The following is a 20,196-nucleotide window of genomic DNA, read 5'->3' on the forward strand; positions in this document are numbered from 1 at the left end:
TGCATACAACAGGTAAACAACTGTAACAAATTAACTCGGACAAAGACGGGTATATCAGCTTGTAGCATAAATTGGTCACCGACTGCACTGCAGCGATGATGACCATGATGTGTTGATGACATGATGCTAAACAAAAATAAATAAACAAATCATTCGTGATAACTGAAGTATCAACACTGAATCCAATTGGTAAGTAAATCTTGTTTTATTCTATTAGCCAACACTGCTCTGTTTCTGTGTGAATGTAGACAACCCCTTTAATACAGATAAGAATGATGGAAAGTGACGTCATCCCCAGAATCTCTCACCTCTCCTGTAAGCTGGAAGAGTATCTCTAGGGTGAGGGTGAATATACTCTCTGCCATCTTGTCCCGATTCCTATTCATCCTTGTAGGGTCAATCAGGAGACTATCTGATATAGAAGGTATCAGCCAAGAGGATCCTGAATGGAGAGAAGACGAGACAATGTAACATCATACACAATCCCCTGAAACAATACAATTACTGAAGATAACAAGATATTGGTCTTCACTTAAAAAACACTTTCTTGTCTCATTCATTGGGGAACACAGCTTGAAGACCTTGGGTATAGCTACTGCCACTAAGAGGTAGACTTTAGTGGAAAAAAGTGTTGGCTCCTCAGTCATTCACTCCCCCCTCCCCCAGCAGGTTCCAAGCTAACCAGTAGAGCAGCCAAGTAGAAATGGAAAAAATATATAAATACAACGCCATGTTAGAACATATGCAATACAGAATGGCACCATGTGGTTGTTCTCGGAAAGAGAAACCAAGTAATCTGTAAATATGATACCTTTTAATGGCTAACAGAATATATGATGTTACAGAGTGATTTCGAACCTACTCAGGGTTTTTCCTCAGGCATAATGAAATAGAGCCGAAGAGGCATATACAGGTAGAAGGTAAAGATCCCTAGGGTGACATCACATCATGACATTTTCTTGGCAGACTGTTTTTGTGGGGTGATTTGCCATTGCCTTCCCCAGTCATCTTTAACCCCCAGTACTCATTTTACCGACCTCGGAAGGATGGAAAGCTGAGTCAACCTTGAGCTGGCTACCTGAACCATTTGGGGATTGAACCTGTAACCTTCAGGTTGTGAGCAAGAGCTTAGGACTGCATGCTGCTGCCCTAACACTTTGCACCACACGAGGCTCACTTACCATAAACCATGCATAGACAAACTGTGTTCAGGGTGTCTGCCCCTCATCAGTATGCAGTAGGTTTCTGAATATATATATATATATATATATATATATATATATATATATATAACACACACGACACACCACACACATACATACGATGACAACGCACAGACAGGGTTGTGATTAATTTGCACTTGAAGTCATCTCCTCTGAGTAACTCCCGCACTGGACTATTCTGCGGCAGATGGAAACTCTTCCCACTGGTGGCATTGGAGATGATCTCATCCAGTCTGGTGCCATAAAGCATCATAACAACAAAGGGAAGGTTTGTTAGCAACCTTTTAGAGGAGGCATCTGCATCCCAGGATTTTTTTTTTTTAATTAAAGTGTTTTTTATTTCACTAATCACTGTGACAGTAGGGTTCTTTTTAAACTTAATTATTTACACTGGGAAGAGCCCACTAACTAATTTTAAACATAAAATATAACTTTTATTCACTCTGTTAAAAATTGAGCTCACTGACAAACATACACAGATATATATCAATCTAAATGATCAATTTACGATCAGTAAAGTATCAACACTGTAGTTCCAATATTAATAGATTCTGTTGGTGGACAAAAAGTATATAAATTCTGTCTGTCAGTTTATTGTGGGACATTGATCCCAGCGGTTGCACATGCTGTGCTGTGTGGGAAAGGTTGAAGGGTGCTATCAGATATCACATCCGATTCCAGTACTATGTTACAGCTCTCTTTAGTGATCTGGGCAGCAAACTAAGTCAGCTTTAGTGTTCAGTCACTGCAATTGAGCCAAAGTATCTAGCTCTTTTGACTTAGACTAACCTAAAGCTGCACTAAGGACACTAATGATAACACAGTTTATCAATGGGCTCATAATATTGAGGCCCAACTGTGTTTATGACCGCCTATATAAAAACATTTCAAGTAGCTGTGTAACATCTGTTAGCTACTTACTGATGGTTTATAAACAAGCATCAGGGACAGCTACACAGAAGTACCCCAGTAAGTTACTAGAATAATTTATGGAATAAGATCACACTGATGACCATTAGTCTAACAGAGTCACAGTGAAGATACATACATCAGTTGGATGCCAGTCCGTGTATTATCGTAACCACATGATTCCTGAATGATATCATTAATGTGGTTAGAGATCTAGCTCGGGTGGCATCCGTTAACCATGATTAAACCTAAATCAATCTGGGCTGGATACTTCAAGTACTGAGCTGAAACCAATTAATATCATAATTCAGACCATTTGCAACACAAGTATCATCAAATTTTGGGGAAAAGAAAACTCCCGTACTATATAAAAATCCACAGGAAAAAGGAAAAAAAAGGGAGTTTTTGATAAGTGATTAATACATCCTCACTATCCATCATCAAAGTGGACCTATTTCTGTAATATACTGTCTCCCCATCCTGATGAATCAGTCACAGGTTGGAGGTGACTGAAGAAACGCGTCGACTGTGGGAGAATGAATTAATTTCTGCACGATACACAAAAACAAGTTGATCGTGCATAATTTATATACTTTTTGTCCACCAACAGAATCTATTGATATTGGAACTACAGTGTTGATACTTTACTGATCGTAAATTGATCATTTAGATTGATATATATCTGTGTATGTTTGTCAGTGAGCTCAATTTTTAACAGAGTGAATAAAAGTTATATTTTATGTTTAAAATTAGTTAGTGGGCTCTTCCCAGTGTAAATAATAAAGTGTTTTTTATTAAACTTTTTTCACCTTTTACATATTATTAAAACATTTCTTACATAACTTTGGTTTCCCCCCCTTCCCTCCCCCCTCCCCCTCTCCCTCCCCCCCTAAGATCTCTCTCTCAGTGTTCAGTTCTTTGGGTAAACTGTCTCTAATTAAACAATGTGCTTTATCGTAGCCAATAGTAACAGTTCTTGTATTGCTTGTTTGTTTTCTTCTTTGGTCTTTTTGTTGCTTGTCCTCTTGCTGTTTTCTTTTACTGGTTCAGGGGTATTTTTTTGTTACATACCCGCACGGGGCGGCGCCATATCCTTTGCCCCTTGTCTGGTCTCTCTCTCTCCCATCCCTCCCTTCCCATCCTATCTCGTTGATCCTTACCGCTTTATTTTATTATGTAGCGAGTCTGTAAGTTATTCTACATTTCCTAATAAACTCTGTATATATCAATTACATGCTTTGTTATGTCCTATTAGATCCTCGGTTTACTGGTGCTTCCCCACACGGCTCACCACTCCACTTATGCATTTGGTCCAGCACTGTTACTCTGGGCGTGTATCCATCTCAGCCAAATGTCCTGATATTTTTGGCTGACCTTGCGCTTAGTATATATGCTCCTTTCCCACGGTAAAATTTGGTTGACCTTATTTTTGAATTCTCCCAGCGTGGGTGGTTCTTCATCCAACCAACGTTGGGCTATTGTTTTTCTGGCTATATACAGTAGTCTAGCTACCGCTAGTTTTTCATGGTCATCCAACGCTAGGTCTTGTATGTATCCCAGGATGCACACGTATGGAGTAAAGTCCATACGTATGCCAAATGCTGCGTTTATTGCATTTCTTATTCCCACCCAATATCTATGCAATTTCGGACAACGCCATAGCATGTGGATTAGGTCCGCCGTGTGGGTTTTGCACCTTACACATATCGGGGAGGTTCTCATTCCTATATTGTGTAAGAAGGCCGGGGTGCGGTACACTCTGTGTATTAGGAATATTTGTGAGACTCTGTGTGACTCACTCAGAGATAACTGGGGTGTCATTTGCAGTATTTCCTCCCAGTGCGACTCCTCAATGGGCCCTATGTCTGCTTCCCATTTTGCTTTTGTTAGTATCGGGTTTCGTGCATTAACCGTGTCCTGTATGTGGGAATATAGTACAGATATTTTCCCTGTTGTGGTGGTGGCTTTTCCTATTATGTCCGCTACTATATTAGTTGTCACTGCTATTTCTGTCGAGTTTTTTTCCGCTTGTATAGCGTGTCTAAGCTGCAAATATTTGTAAAAGTCACTATTGGGGATGCTGTAATTCTGTCTTATCTGCTCGAGGGTTTTTAGTTCCCCCCCCTCCAGTATCTGATCCATTCTCCTGACTCCCCTGTCTTTCCACCCTTGGAAGCCTCTTAGCTTGTTGATTTCTGGCAGGTGTGGGTTATTCCATATGGGGGTATGCTGGGTGCAGCTTTTTATATTGAACATATTTCTGGTCTTCCACCATATTTTATGTGTCATTGTTAGTGTGGGGGCGCTTTGACCGTTTTTTTTTAAACGCTCCACGTTCCAGGGTTTCGAGCAGGTGTGACCCCCTGAAAAAATTTTTAAGAATTCTAAAACTAGCATCTTGTGTCTCTTCTGTCTCCCATCCCCTGAGATGCTGTAGCTGTGAGGCCACAAAATACGAGAACGGGTTGGGCAAAGCTAGTCCTCCCTTTTCTTTTGAGTATTATAATAGTTCCAATTTTATCCTGGGTGTCTTCCCTCCCCATATGAGCTCTCTAAATAATCCCTTGACCTTGTGGAAGAATTTTTGTGTTATCCAGTGTGGGGAATTGTGTATTAGATATAGCAGTTGGGGCATCCATATCATTTTTATTAGATTCACTCTTCCTATGATTGACATGGGTAGTTTCCGCCATATGTGAAGTTTTTGTTTCCATTTTTCCATAAGTGGTTCTAGGTTTATTTTCCCGTATTCGCTGACGTTTTTCGTAATTTTAACTCCCAGGTATTTCATTATTGGGGTGCATTTCAGGGTTAGTTCTCTATTAGCAATTTGCATCCCTGGGGTATCTACCGGTAGTATTTTGGATTTCGTCCAATTGATGGTGAGTCCTGAGAAGGCTCCGAATTCTTTTATTGCTAGCATCGCGGTTTCCAAGGATTTTTCCCCATCCCCTAAGAATAATAACATGTCATCCGCGTATAGAGCGATTTTTTCCTCTATATTTCCTCTTCTGAATCCCACTATTTCCTGATGTGCTCGAATTTTGCATGCCAGGGGCTCTATTGCAAGCGCAAACAGCAGTGGCGATAGTGGGCACCCTTGCCTTGTCCCTCTATGTAGTGGGAAGGCTTCTGAGGACCCCCCGTTAATGGTCACATCCGCCTCCGCTCCAGCATATAGAAGTTTTACCCGTCTCACAAATATTGGGCCACAGCCCATTTTTTCTAGTACCTTCCACAGGTATTGCCACTCGACGCTATCGAACGCCTTGGCCGCGTCTAATGAGCATATGGTTCTATCTCCGGTGTTATCTACGGGTATTTGTAGGTTTAGAAATACCCTACGGATATTCGTTGCCGTTGATCTTGCTGGTATAAATCCACTCTGGTCTGGATGCACCAGGGTGGATGTCACTTGTGATAGCCGCTTTGCCAGAACTTTTGCTATAATTTTGACGTCCGCGTTTAACAGCGATATTGGTCTATACGAATCCATCGACAGGGGGTCTTTTTCTGGTTTTAGCAGAATTATTATTTTTGCTTTTCGCATTGTTTGTGGCAGTTCCCCTTCCTTCTCCGCCCCCACCCATGTCTCTAGAAGTTGTGGTAGTAAGGTGTCTGCGTGTTGTTTATAAAATTCTATTGGGAAACCATCCTCCCCTGGGGCCTTGTTATTTTGCATGTCTTTTACCGCCTCCTGCATCTCCTCCAAGTCTATTGGTGCGTCAAGGAACTCTCTCTGTTCCTCCGACAATTTACGTGTTCCTATGTCCGCTAAGTATTCCTCGATTTGTTCCCCCGTTTTTTCCAGTTTCGAGGAGTACAAAGAGGAGTAGAATTCACGTGCAGTCTCTCTTATAGCTGTTGTATCCCTGACAATCTCGCCTTGTGTGTCTTTTAATTCAATGATATACGTGGGGCTGGTTTGTGCTCGGGCAAGAACTGCCAGCATATGTCCCGTTTTTTCTCCCTCCTCGTAATATGTCTGTTTTCGGAACCCGTTTTTAATTGCCGCCGTGTCTAGTACGTAATTATTAAGGGCCTCTTGAGCTTGTTTCCATAGGTTGAGTGCTGTTATTGTTTTCTCTTTTATATAGTTTTCTTCCGATTCTTTTAGTTTGTCTCGTATTTTTTGTCCTCTATCTCTATGCCCCTTTTTCGCCTGCGTGATTTGTTGTATGTATACCCCCCTCATATATGCCTTCATGGCCTCCCAGCAGACCGTCATACTTGTGGTACCCTTATTTAGTGTAAAATATTCCTCTAGTGTCGTTTTCACTATTTCCTTGTTTAATATATTTAGCCAGTGCGAGTTCAGATTCCATCTCTTTTGGGGGTGACTATCGGTGTTGCTATGTTGTATGTCCAGGCGTAGTATGGAATGATCAGATACCATTCTTGGCAGATATTCTATCAGGGTTATATCTCTATATATCTGGATATTCCCTACCGCTAGGTCTATTCTAGATAAACATTGGTGTGTGGATGAGTAGCAGGAATATTGTTTATGTGTGGGGTGCCGTGTTCTCCATATGTCTATCAATGATATCTCGTTTATTAGTTTACCTAATGGTGTTAGGTTCCTTTCTTCGTTTACGCTTCCTGCCCTTAGTCTGTCCTGTGTAGGGTTAATGACCGAATTAAAGTCACCTATGATAAGGACTGGGATGTCCGGTTTGTCTGCTATGAATCCTATAACTTGCCGCATTGTCGTGTTATTGTATGGTGGCGGGATATATACTGAAGCTATAATGCATGTATAATTGTATATTCTGCAGTGTAGGCATATGAAGCGGCCTTCCGGATCGATTTTTCGTGATAGGCATTTAAACGGTATATTTCTGTGAACCACTATGCTAACCCCCCTGGAGTACCTGGTGTGTGTGGAGTGGAAGCTCTGTCCCATCCCTCCTATTTTGAGTGTGTCCGTATTTTCTTTTGATAGGTGCGTCTCCTGCATACATATAATAGCCGGGCCTTGTTCCTTAATGACTTTCAGTATTGCTGATCGTTTTGTCTGGTCGCTCATACCTCTCACGTTCCACGATACGACCCTGATCTTACTACTCATTTTTTGGGTTTTTTGTTTTTCGCAGGATTATTTTCTGTGTGTTACCACCCCTTTTTGTTTTTGTGAGTGAGTCGCACTGGGAGGACCCCCGTCTCAATATTTGTGTCTCCCCCATGTCTCCCCGTATATGTGTATGTGTACTACTATTTGTTTTCCGCAATGGGCCTCTCCAGCAACATTTTGGTTTGGCCCCCCACATCCGCCAATACATACATTTATTCACCTTTGCAATGCAGATTTTCGTTATTTGCAGTATACTATTCAACCGTACAATTACATTAACATTTCTTCCCCTTATCCCTCCCTGAACCATTTTTCTATCGTTTAACCTTATCCCTTTTAACTGTATACTATCTAGTATTTCCCAACTATGCGAGAGAGAGACCAAACAACAAACATCCCCAACACATAACTCACTGATCCGTTGTCTCATCGGATCGGGGTACCAGTCCTCCATTCTCCTACACGATGCATCCTGTCGTCCCAGGAGCTCCTTTCAAAAAATTTTCAGTTCCCTTTGTGTGAACATTACTTTGGGTGCAGCCTCTTCATGGTGACTTGCGCGGCGATCTTCCCCTCCGGATCTGTTCTTCATTTTGATCTATCCAGGCACCTGCGTCTTTTGGGTTTTCGAAGAATTGTGTCGTGCCCAGCGCCGCCACTCTCAGTTTAGCCGGGTACAGCATCCCGTAGGGCACTTGTAGGTTTCGCAGCCGTCTTTTTATTTCTATAAATGTTGCTCGCTTCTTTTGTATTTCCGTAGAGAAGTCTGGATAAAAGGAGATTTTCGCGCCGTTGTATTGAACTTCACCCTTTTCGCGGGCCTTTTGGAGTATGGTGTCACGGTCTCTATAGTGCAGCACTTTTATGAGTATCGGTCTGGCGGGAGCTCCCGGGGGGAGGGGTCGTGTCGGCACGCGGTGGGCTCTTTCGACTGCAAACATCGCAGTTAGGGTGTTTCTTCCGAACAATTCGGGCAGCCATGTTTCGAAGAATTCTGCTGCGTTTCTTCCTTCCGTCTTTTCTGGGAGGCCCACAATTCTCACGTTGTTCCTTCTTGACCTATTTTCTAAGTCATCTACCTTGTTCTGTAGGTATTGTATGTCGTGCAGATTTTTTCCCACGTCTCGTTGCATCGGCTGTATTGCGTCTTCTACGTCGCTTATACGTTGTTCAGTTTCTGTCAGACGCTCTGATATTTTTCTCATATCTTGCCGTAGCAGGTTTACATTACTTTGCATCGCCCCCATCTGCATGTTAAGGTTGTTCAGTGACGCATTGCCTTTAGTAATTTCGCTGAAGATTTCTTTCAGTGTAGGTTCTCTGGCACATCTATCGCCCTCCTGTCTTTGGTCTTTTTTGGCAGCATCTTCTGTACTTTGATAGGTGTCTCGTGTAGGGCTGTCTGGCGTGTTTGCATATTTTGCGCTGTGCATGCAGATGTCTGGGCTGCTTGTACTGTTCATGCTGTCTCTTGCATGATGTTTTTCTGTGTTGGCACTGTTTGCATCATTATTATTGTGGTTGGTGTTGTGGGCATGATTTATGGCTTCTTGCCTGTTTCCAGCAGAGTCTTGTACAGCATGTGGACTGCTTTGTTTGGCTTTATCTTTGCTGTGTTTAACAGGCTCCGTTAGTGTATTTACTTTGTCTGCCCTCTCCTTGTCTCTCTCACTTTCTGTGTATGCTGTGCCGGTGACTTCCTCCTCCCCTCCTGCCCCCACCATCTCCGTGCTTCTCTACAAACTCTCCTGCTCCCCTGTGTCTCCCTTTTGTTGCTTGGGGCTTATGGGGACTTCTTTACTGCCTCCCTCTTCCCTGGCATACCTTGCCAGTTTGCGTGCAGTGTCTGCACTATTTGCACTGAGCCGCGGTATGAGCGTTCTCGGCTCCCTCCCGCCGGCGCCATCTTGCCTCTGCCGGCCGCCGGCTTCTTCTGCTTTTCCCCGCTCCTTGCCTCGCACCATTATTGCTGCTGTCACTCGTTTCGCCTCCGGAGCTTGCTGCTGTGCCTCCGCTGCTGTTTGGCTGCTTTTCGCTGTCTCTGGGTCCCGTTTTCAGGATGGGATTGTCGGGTCTTTCAGGAGCTACACTGAGGTGCGACTTTCTACATCTCCGGCCAGGCTCCGCCCCCAAAATAATCCTGCATCCCAGGATTTTAGCCACAAGGTGTGATGTGTGACCACTGAAGCCCCCGAAGCATGAGGCAAGAGCTTGGTCACGTTCAGGGAGGTCTCACAAACAAACTTCCTTGCCTGGCCTATCTGATGCGTCATATCTGCCCATTCCTCAGACGAAGAACCGGAGAGAAAACCTGTGTAGTCGCTTGCCCCATTTAGCCGTCGCTTTGCTAAGAGCCGAACCCACTGCCTCAAAGCAGGTTTTGGCTAGGGTTTCAAAATTCCTATCACACATGTAGAGTGGTATGGTTCGCCAACTGGGACACTGGTGGAGCCATACTGGTAAAACCAACCATTTTATGATTACTTCCTCTGCAAAGGGATACATAAGGTCTAAGCGCTTCGGCACAATGAGGCGTTTATCAGGATAATAACATTTTCTGATTCACACATTGTTAAAGTCTTCATGAGGAGGAAAAAAAAACTTATGATCTGATACCTGCTTGGTATCTGTTACGACGGCTTGTAAACTATCCACCATCATGGAGAGTTTGGACATCGGCTCCTCATCCAGATTAGAATCAAAGAGGAAACTCAGACAGTTCGCCCACTGAGTAACTGTTGTGTCCTGAGTAAAATTTGGAGTGCACTTCTGGAGGCCCTGAATGGGAGGACGAGGCAGGAGGCCCAGGTGAGTGACAGGACCTAAACCTCCTTCATGGCCTGCCATGGGAGCAACCCTGAAAGATGGAGCTGGCTCTGTCAGATACATTCTGAAGGGTTGCAATGGACATACGGTCCAACTTATCTAGAATCGCCATGGAAGCCCACATAAGGCCTGAAACCGCCAGTGACTGAGAGCCATTCCGGGTCAGAGATCTGAGAGGGCTGCAGACAAGGGGCGTCTGTAGTGGGATCTACGACTGGCTGCTGTGACACAATATAGTTAAGACAAAATGACTCTAATGGTCCACATAAAAAAACAGGCATAAAATGTAGCTCTGGCCGACACCGGTCTCGAATCTTCTGCTATGGTGTCAGACATGGTGCTAAAACAACGCCAAGAACTTCCCACACATCATCACTAATCACAGCTCTGTGGGCGTGGCCAAGGATGCTGAAAGCTAGGGCCTGGAGTAATGGAGCCTGGAGCTGCCCAGCGCTACAATGTAAGCAGTGGAGAGACACCGCACCGCAAGCACCCAGGCTCAGCTCCCTGCCACGATCTACACCAGAAGCTGCCACTGAGCCAAGGCAGGCCATCACCCAGGAGGGCCTCTTGTGCTATGCCATCCACCCAGGGAGCGACCACCCCAGGCAGCCCGTAAGGGAGTGGCCTGCTCTAACCATTCCCCCCCATAACTCAGTGAAGCACTAGCTGAGCAGCAACCTGGGCCCTGAGCCCAGGAGGAGACAGGAGGGGGGACAAGTAACATTTAAGAGAACCCCCAGAAGTGGGATACCTGAATTACGCAGCAGAGGATGCCCCATTTTCCATGAGGATAACGGAGAAACTACAGGCAGTAAGTGCCAATACTTACCTCGACCGCGGAACTGTGTCCCCCAACAATATGGAGGAGAAAATGGGAAACTTGCAAGAAGATAATAAGGTGTAGATGTTTTGTTCTCTCTTCTTATATGAAATGGAACAGGAGTTTAAATTCATTCCGTACATACAAATAATAAAGGCCGTGTGGATTTAGTCCTGTCTGTTACCTGGTGATAGGGGGGGCTGGTGGTCCTCCATCATGACGTCCTTGTACAGATCCTTGTGTCCTTTTAAATACTCCCACTCCTCCATGGAGAAATAGACAGTGAAGTCCTGACACCTTATAGGAACCTGACAACACAATGATACCGTCATCACCCAGACACGTTATACCGCCATAGCGTTACTGTATAATGTCCCAGCATTCCTAGCAGCATCACCTCTCCAGTCAGCAGCTCAATCATCTTGTTGGTGAGTTCTAGGATCTTCTGCTCATTGATCTCCTCCAGTATCAGGGGGTGAGGTGGAGGCCCTGTGATTGGGCTCAGGGGTCTTCCCCATCCATCAGACACCGGGGCCTGACAGCCATCACTAGAAGTCTTCTTCACTACCGTGTAATCCTGTTTATGGGGAGATACATCCATAAATATCACTACATACATCTCCAGAGTCCCTCACGACTCCAGTCATATCCATTATTAATGAGGTTGTGTAATTTCAGCCAGAAATAGATAAGTTTGTTATATGTAACATTGCCTACCAGCCCTACTGCTGCGGTTTTACTTCGATGGATTTTGTTCACCTCGCTGCAATGATGACGTCACATCAACAACCCTTGTCTGTTGCAGCCAATCACTGGCCTCAGCGGGACACCAATAATACTTTATATTAGCTGCTGAGTCCGCTGCAGTGGTCATGTGTTGTCAGCGTGACATTACTGCAATCGGGTAAACAAAACCCATCAGTAATAACTGGAGTGGCGGCAATGAATCCAATTGGTAAGTCTTACTTTATTCTCTTACCCAACATTGTCCTGCTTTTGCTTAAATCTAGACAATCCCTTCAATATAGATAAGAATGATGGAACGTGACGTCATCCCCAGAATCTCTCACCTCTCCTGTAAGCTGGAAGAGTATCTCTAGGGTGAGGGTGAATATACTCTCCGCCATCTTGTCCCGGTTCCTCTCCATCCTTGTCGGGTCAATCAGGATAATTATCTGATATAGAAGATATCAGCCGAGGATCCTGAATGGGAAGAAGACGAGACAATGTAACATCATACAAACCCCCTGGAATAATACAATTACTGTATATTATAAGGGAAAACCGATGAGGAGATAATAAAGTGTAGATGTTGTGTTCTCTCTTTATACGGGATGGAACAGGAGGTGAATAGTGAATAAATCTCACCCACACGCTGCAGAGAGAAGTCACAGCGTGTATTCACTTATGGTGAAGATTTAAAATTTCTATTGCGAGTTTGTGAGTCCGGCCATCTTTCCCTCCAGTGATATACCAGGTCTTATACGATTCAGGACTTCCTGCTATCCTACCTTTTATCTCTGGCATAGATTCTGCAGCCTGGTCAATTTTTGAGCAAAGATGATGAAGCCTTACCTGCATTCTATGACCTCATTACTGATTTTGATTTGAATTTGGCCATTTTTTCCAGTTGTCATAATCTGTCTTCTTTACATTCAGGTAGGGGCCGATTTTTTCACTTTCAGTTTTAATCTTCCACATCAGCTGCTTCAGACCGGCTTCTGTTTCTGTAAGCAGAGTTGTGTCATCCACATAACAGAGATTATGTAAGTTTCTTCCACCTATTCTCACCTTGATTTTCAATTCGCCTAGGTCCATTTTCTGCATGATCACTTCCGCATATAGGTTAAACAAGAAGAGTAAGAGGATGCAGCCCTGTCGGACACCTTTGCCGATCCCAAATCGATCTGTGTCCCCATACTGTGTTCTCACAGTGGCTGCTTGATTGGTATCAAGTGATTTTATTAGCTTGTTGGATGTGCCGATACGCCCAGCTCTTGTAGGGCCTGCCATAGCTTGTCATGATTGACGCAGTCAAAGGCCTTGATGTAGTTGATGAAGCACATGGAGATATTCTTTTGGTATTCTCGGGCTTTGTTCACGATTCATCGCATGTTTGCAATATGGTCGCGGGTGCCGCGTGCTCGCCGGATTTATGCCTGCACATCAGGGAGTGCCGCTTTAACTACTGATCTCAGTCTATCCTGTATAATTTTGAGATGCAGCCATATATCCTATATCCGCCATTCCCAAGCCTGCATAAATGGGGAAGGTTAGGGAAAGACCTGGCGACCTACCCTGCAATACTTTACATTGGAAACCCTATGAAAGAGCTCTCAAATGATTCAGATATCGTATCTGATGGCAGGCCCCCAGGCCAAAGGATTCTCTAAATCCTACTGGGGAAGAGCAAGATTTGGGTACAAGTAGTCATGGTTTTCCTCATGGCACAACTGGGGGAAGCCCTCAGGAAGCCCAGCTGCTCATGATGAAAGGAAAGGACTGCACTGTAACAAAGCTCACATACTAGCAACATAGAATGTGTGTGGCATGAGTCTAAGGAAATTGGAGATCAGATTATGAAATGCGAAATGACAAGACTTAACATTGATATTCTTGGGATTAGCGAATTGAATGGGACAGGTAATGGATATTTTCAGTTCGATGACTTCATATTGCACTATGCCGGAAACAAGGAAACCAAGAGGAATGGAGTAGCCCTTATTACAAACAAGCAGACCTCAAAGGCAGTAGAAAAAGTTTTAGGACAATAAGCGAACGTATTACTGCTATCTGGATACGTGGTAGGGCCGTGAACATCTCCATCTTACAGGTCTATGCCCCAACGACGGATGCCGATAAGGAAACCATTGGAGATTTTTATGCTGACTCTCAGAAAACTGTAAACGAAGTGCCAAAGAAGGACATCATTTACATTATGGGTGACTTCAATTCTAAACTCGTCAGCCATCCAGAATCAACCATCGCAGAATGATTTAGGCTTGGGGAAAGAAATGCAGCCGGTGATCGCCTGGTACAGTTTAGCCAAGAAAATCGGCTCAGGATAGCAAACACATGGTTTATGTAAGCCAAACTCTGACTGTACCCGTGGACATCCCCCAAACTCTGACTGTACCCGTGGACATTCCCCAAACTCTGACTGTACCCGTGGACATCCGCCAAACTCTGACTGTACCCGTGGACATCCGCCAAACTCTGACTGTACCCGTGGACATCCCCCAAACTCTGACCGTACCCGTGGACATCCGCCAAACTCTGACCGTACCCGTGGACATCCGCCAAACTCTGACTGTACCCGTGGACATCCCCCAAACTCTGACTGTACCCGTGGACATCCCCCAATAGCCTCCATCAAAATCAGATTGATTGCATCCTGTGTAATCATTGTTGGCGAAGTTCAGTCGTTGCAATCAATACGTTTTTTGGCCCCTACTGCAGCACCGATCATGATCTCCCTGCAGCTGAGATCAAGATCAAATTTCATAGCATTTAGAAAGGTGCCTCACTGAGAAAATTTGACATGTGGAGTCCGTGTGCCATCGGCCTAATCTGCCCCCCAGTGCTGGTGCCCCCACATACCTCCAGCTGCAGCCGGATAGGAGCCGTGGGGTTGTTCTGTGCTTTCAGGACCTGTGATGATGTCATCGTCATGTGATCAGTGTGTGGGAGGAGACAAGGGGGTCACATGACCAGGTCTATCCGCTCAGTGGACGGAGGAGCGGAGCCGAGCGTGTGTGAGACGGAGGAGCGGAGCCGAGCGTGTGCGAGACGGAGGAGCGGAGCCGAGCGTGTGTGAGACGGAGGAGCTGAGCCGAGTGTGTGCGAGACGGAGGAGCGGAGCCGAGTGTGTGCGAGACGGAGGAGCGGAGCCGAGCGTGTGTGAGACGGAGGAGCGGAGCCGAGCGTGTGTGAGACGGAGGAGCGGAGCCGAGCGTGTGTGAGACGGAGGAGCGGAGCCGAGCGTGTGTGAGACGGAGGAGCGGAGCTGAGTGTGTGTGAGATGGAGGAACGGAGCCGAGCGTGTGCGAGAATTGAATTGCATGAAAATGAATTGCATGAAAACCGATAGTTCGTGCTTTGCGATGCAATAAAAAGGCTTTTCCATAGGGAAACATAGGAGATAAAAAAAGCAAAATGCAGAAAGATGGAACAGGCTGCGATTTTTTTTTTTTTTTTCACTCCATATTGCATGATCGAAAACAACGCAAATGAGAATGAAACCAGTGGTTTCATAACTTTGCATTTTCAGTCGCTCTCACATAGTGTAAAAATCGTTTAATTTTCTCCCCAGTGTGAAGGCACCCTAAATATCCCAAGAGTGAGGTCAGCTCTCGGCTCAGGGACAGTTTCAGCCAGGAAAGCCAACATTACATCCTGCTCTAGATCCCCATGAGGTGTGAGTAGAAGGATCTGATAATCCCTGATTGGTGGGGTCTTCAGGATTGCTGATAGATTTTCCCAGAGATCCCTTACTGCTAGTCTTATGTATAAAAACAGAGCGGCCCTTTCATCCTGGGAGCATTATCTTGGTTGGGGTGGAAGTATTAATGCTCCTGGTAGGCCGTGAATATCCTTATCTTCCCGGAGACTCTGTCTCTAGTGGGTGGTATTCCACAGCACCTTCAATGTCACTTTACCACTCCATTGTCCATAAAATACCAATCCGCAGCTGGACTTTGCAGTTGCACCATCAACAAGAAGTATGTTGACCGGGACCCCATACTGATTGGCTTTGCCCAGTAGCAGCCGGCAGGGTGAGACCCAGGGTCAGGCAATAGTCCGGACGTGCTACATGGCTTGAATCTGATTATTGTGTTATATTTTATTGCTGCGAGTATAGTTCAGGTGTTTTCTGCTGATACATTGTCTGTACAGGGCGACTTTATGTTATATCCATCTTCACGGCAGCTGATCTGTATAGGATTCCACTGTATAAGTATAAATATTCCATTGTATAAGCAGGTTCACAGCACATGCAGCGTCTGTTGAATACCGCATGGTGTGAAGAGTATCTTCCAGAAAAAAGGTAGTTTTTATATTAGGGGCTTTGAAGCAGTAAAGTGACGGTGATTTTACTACATTTGGAGGTATACTGGACCATGCTTGTATATGCCTGCTCCGGTTTGTTCTTGCAGGGAGGTGTGCCACAGACACTTATTGGGATCTGCCCTTATCAGCTAACTCACATCTGTAAGCCTTATCAGAATTAACAGTGTTCCTGAATCACAACACTAATAGATCCCAACATATGGGAGATGATTTTATACCTACAATGGTTCTGTACCAGAATTTGGGGCTCACTTTACCTCCAGCTGCCCAATTCTTCTCCTTCCTGTGAGGTTATGTACATTTGGTTGGCAGTCTGCCTGTGTACCTTATCACAGCTCACAGGCCAGCAGGAGGACTGCCTATCTTCTTCAGAGATTGCTCATGTGAGCTGTCTTTAAAAGAGATTACAATTCCTTCCTAGGCAGTGAAGCTACAGCACAGGGATGTGACCTTCACTGACCCAGCAGGAAGGAGTTTGTGATAAGCAGCCCTCATGACAAGCTGGGCCCAGCCTGCAGTGAGCTGACCTGGGGCACTGGAGAAGCTCAACCAGGAGAAGATGTGATAAGGAGACTGACAGGGAAGGAATAGGTAAGTTTTTAGATCATTTTTCTTTCAATGACAAAACCCCTTTAAGGAAAGCTCCTATTAACAGATGCAGTTTGTACGTATGTCCCTGTGTCTTTTGTATTGTAAAGTGTGTTTATGTCTTATCACTTGCTGAATGTATTTTACCTGTAGAGAATCATTGTAAACATTTACGCAATATCCCCTATTTTTAGGTAAATTTGTTTTATCATAATCATTTATGCATTGGTATTAATAAATTGTGTTGTATCAACCCACTTGTCCTTCTTTAAAGCCGTATCCGAACTTGTTGCCTTACGCAGAAGGTTCAGTGGTTGATATTTAGCAAACTTCTGATAATCTGGAATTTTAAGAACTTTGCACAAAAATATAGAAAAAATAGTCTGATTTTGCATAAAAACTTGTTTATTTTTAGGAAAAAGGATGTTTAGAATGATTCCGTTGAGATTCCAGGTTGGGAGCGGGCTCCCTATAATACTTTGGCTACAGGGTGGTCACAATGTGTGGGTTTAAGTGAGTCCTGGGATAAGTGTTTGCAGGATGCTGGACCAGTGAATGTGGTGACATGTTTGTAAAAAGTGAAGTTGAGGAAAGAAAAAGATTTTCTGAGTGTGTCCAGACGTGGATGGATATTGTAAGAAGCATTTTGGACCCGTGATGGGGAATGCCCTCTCACAGTGTCATTCCCAAGATGCCCTCCTGTTTTCTGGCTTTTCATCATTGCTTCTCTGGTTGATGCACAAAGCAGGTAAGTACACCTATGGCTCTTGTGATGCGAGTATTAATGTAACCAATGTTTAACTATTGTTTACCAAGACGTTTATGTAATATCACCTATTTTTATGTAACTTTGTTTTATTTTTTTATTCTTTATTCATTTGTATTAGTAAATTGTGTTTCATCCACCCACTTGTACTTCTTTAACCCCTTGAGTGGCACGCCCGGAAACTTTCCGGGGACGAGCTCCACTGCTCATAGCAACATAGCCCGGAAGATTTCCGGGCTATGTATCACTATGGGAGCTGCAGAGCACAATGCCACAAGCTGTGACAGTGTGCTCTGCCTGCACAGACCCACAGAGAACAAAGTAAGGGCTTTGAAAAACCAGCAGAAGATATTGCCGATATGCCGGCAACCTCCTGCATTTGTTTGTTTACAGGTTGCCATAGAGACCATCGGCTTGTCAGAAGCAAGCCGATGGTCTCTGTGGCAGGGAGAGCTGGTTGTTAGCTGTCAGAGGACAGCTAGGTACCTGCTTTTACAGCAGAGATCAGAGAAAACCTCCGATCTCTGCTGTGTTAACCCTTTACATGCTGCAGTCTATGTGACTGCAGCATGTAAAGGGTTGTCACTGCAGCATGTAAAGGGCTGTCACCATCGGACTCCCGGAATGTGATCAGGGGTCCTGATGGGTCCCTGTGGAAGTCCCCTAAAGGGACAAAAAAAATAAATAAAAAAAAAAGTAAAAAAATTATTAAAAAAATTATAAAAACACTTGTCTCCCTTTACTTTGTAAAAAATCAAAAATACAATCACACATGTGGTATCCATGCATCGTAATGACCCAGAGAAGGAAGTTAATGCATTATTTAACCCCTTAATGACATGGCCCCTTTTTTTCTTTTTTCCCCATTTCTTTTTTTCCTCCCCCCTGTTTAAAAAATCACAACTTGTCCCGCAAAAAACAAGCCCTCATATGGCCATGTCAATGGAAAAATGAAAAAGTTATGGCTCTTGAGACGCAACTGCAAAATTTGTTGAAATTCAATGATTTGACCATTTTAAAAAACCTGCCCTGGTGGGCACGACAGGGTGGTAGGAAACCCGCCACTCAAGGGGTTAAAGCCGTATCCGAACTGGTTGTTTTCCAGTTGGCAAAACAGAGGTGCGTACAGAAAGCGCTTCTATAGGAACCAATAGATGCCTATAGAAGCGCTCACATGAATGATTGTGAAACGCGCTAAAATTGCACATCTAACAAAGATAGGATATGCGAGTCAAACTTGCATGTCAGCTCCATGGTGCACGCAAAAATAGGACCTGTAGTATCTCTGCTGCGTGCTTTCCATACACTTCTATGTATGCTCCATGTACCTCGGATCATGTGAACGGGCTATTTCTCAGTTGTTAGAATAAGCTCATTCAAGCGATCCTTATGGAGCAGTATAGCTGAGAGCTTTGCACGCGGCTGCACTGCGCACGGACAGCTCTTGAGTGAAAGAGCTCTTAGGGAGTATCTAGAAGGTGTGAGAAGACATATAGGCGGTACTGTGGAGGCATTGTTCCATCTTCCTATTTGCATAACTATTAGTCTTTCTGTGAGGCGCTCGGCTTCTGGTACAATCTACCCCTAAGATATGACCGTTGGGTCGTCTTGCCGAGGAGCAGTGATAATATCATATCTGCATATTGTAATCTCCAAACCCTTTCCTAGTAGACAACCAATAACAATGAGGTGGATGGAAGGGAGGAGCCATAACCGGTTTCACTGCTCTAAATGTTTCATTCAATTATCCCCTATAGAATTATCTGTTTCAAACATGGAAATTGTCCTTATAAATCCCACAATGTCAGGGCTGGGATCCTCGGTGTAATCGTCTCCTTACTAACTATATGCTAAATACTAGAGATGAGCGAACCTACTCGTTTCGAGTAATTCCCCTGCGACTTTCTGTTATCTTCTGGGCTGTGCTGTCTTCCCCTGTTCCTGTGAGGCCTGCATAAGCAAGCTAGGTGGTGTAGGCCACTCAGGAAGTGCTATCATGGGTAGTTCAAATACCCCTAAGAATTTGGGGAGGTCACTCAGTGTGCAGAAAACAGACGATCTTTCATCTTTTTAGCCAACACGGAGAATGGAAACCTTTAACGATATTGTATTCCCTGTTCCTTCAAGGCTGACAGGAGAGGTCACAGAGCTTTCCGCAGCTGGAGTGTATGACGCGCCAAGTCCTGCAATATGATTATTGATTTGCCTTTTTCCATAAGAAGGTCTGGCTGTTCTCTTTCTTTGCGGAGTTTGGGGTCTTTGTCTCTGAAAAAATGTATTCTGCAAATTATGTCTCTAGGACGGTTGACGTCAGGTGTCTTGGGACCCAGCACCCTGTGAATCCTATCAATTTCAGCAGGACACTCAGACGGGTGGTCCAACAGGAGCAAAAAGAGGGCTTGAGCCCAAGCTTCTAGCTGGCTCTCCCCTACTTCTTCCATAAGGCCTCTAATGCATAAATTATTTCTACTATGTCATCAAGATGCATAGTGAGGCTCACAATCTGGTCTGCCTGCGACTGTAAAGCTTGTTTGTATGACTTAGTAGGAATTACCATTGTGCGTGCCTTCCAAGCTTCTTCTCTTCCCTCACTTGGGGTCACTGCTGCAGTTTCTTGCACTGTGGTGTATACAACTCCAGGTGTTACAGGAGATAGTGTCTGTGAAACGGCCTACAGTGGGCTACTACCCCTCTCGGAAGGGTCAAGTATTGCTTCCTATGAGGGAGGGGGGTGAGAGTCCCTGCAGTGTAGCATGGCTGCTGCTGCTGGCTGTACTCGCTGTTGCTCAGCACTGGGTGCCGTCAGTCTCTGGAGCCGCAGTCAGCCACTTGTCTCTGCGTAGAAGATGTCTTCTCCATCTCCATGCTGGCCGGGTCTGCAGGGGGACCCTCCACTTCCATCTCCTCCATGTGGGTC

At 44.7% G+C, this 20,196-nt stretch overlaps 1 protein-coding gene across 1 annotated transcript in view; it reads right to left on the reverse strand.

Moving 5' to 3' along the window:
* Positions 1-20,196, reverse strand: part of LOC136624387 (zinc finger protein 585A-like) — a 144,958-nt gene that overhangs the window by 15,461 nt on the left and 109,301 nt on the right. The window lies entirely within an intron of this gene.

This window comes from Eleutherodactylus coqui, chromosome 4 (genome assembly GCF_035609145.1).
Source record: "Eleutherodactylus coqui strain aEleCoq1 chromosome 4, aEleCoq1.hap1, whole genome shotgun sequence".
NCBI classification, from domain to species: domain Eukaryota; kingdom Metazoa; phylum Chordata; class Amphibia; order Anura; family Eleutherodactylidae; genus Eleutherodactylus; species Eleutherodactylus coqui.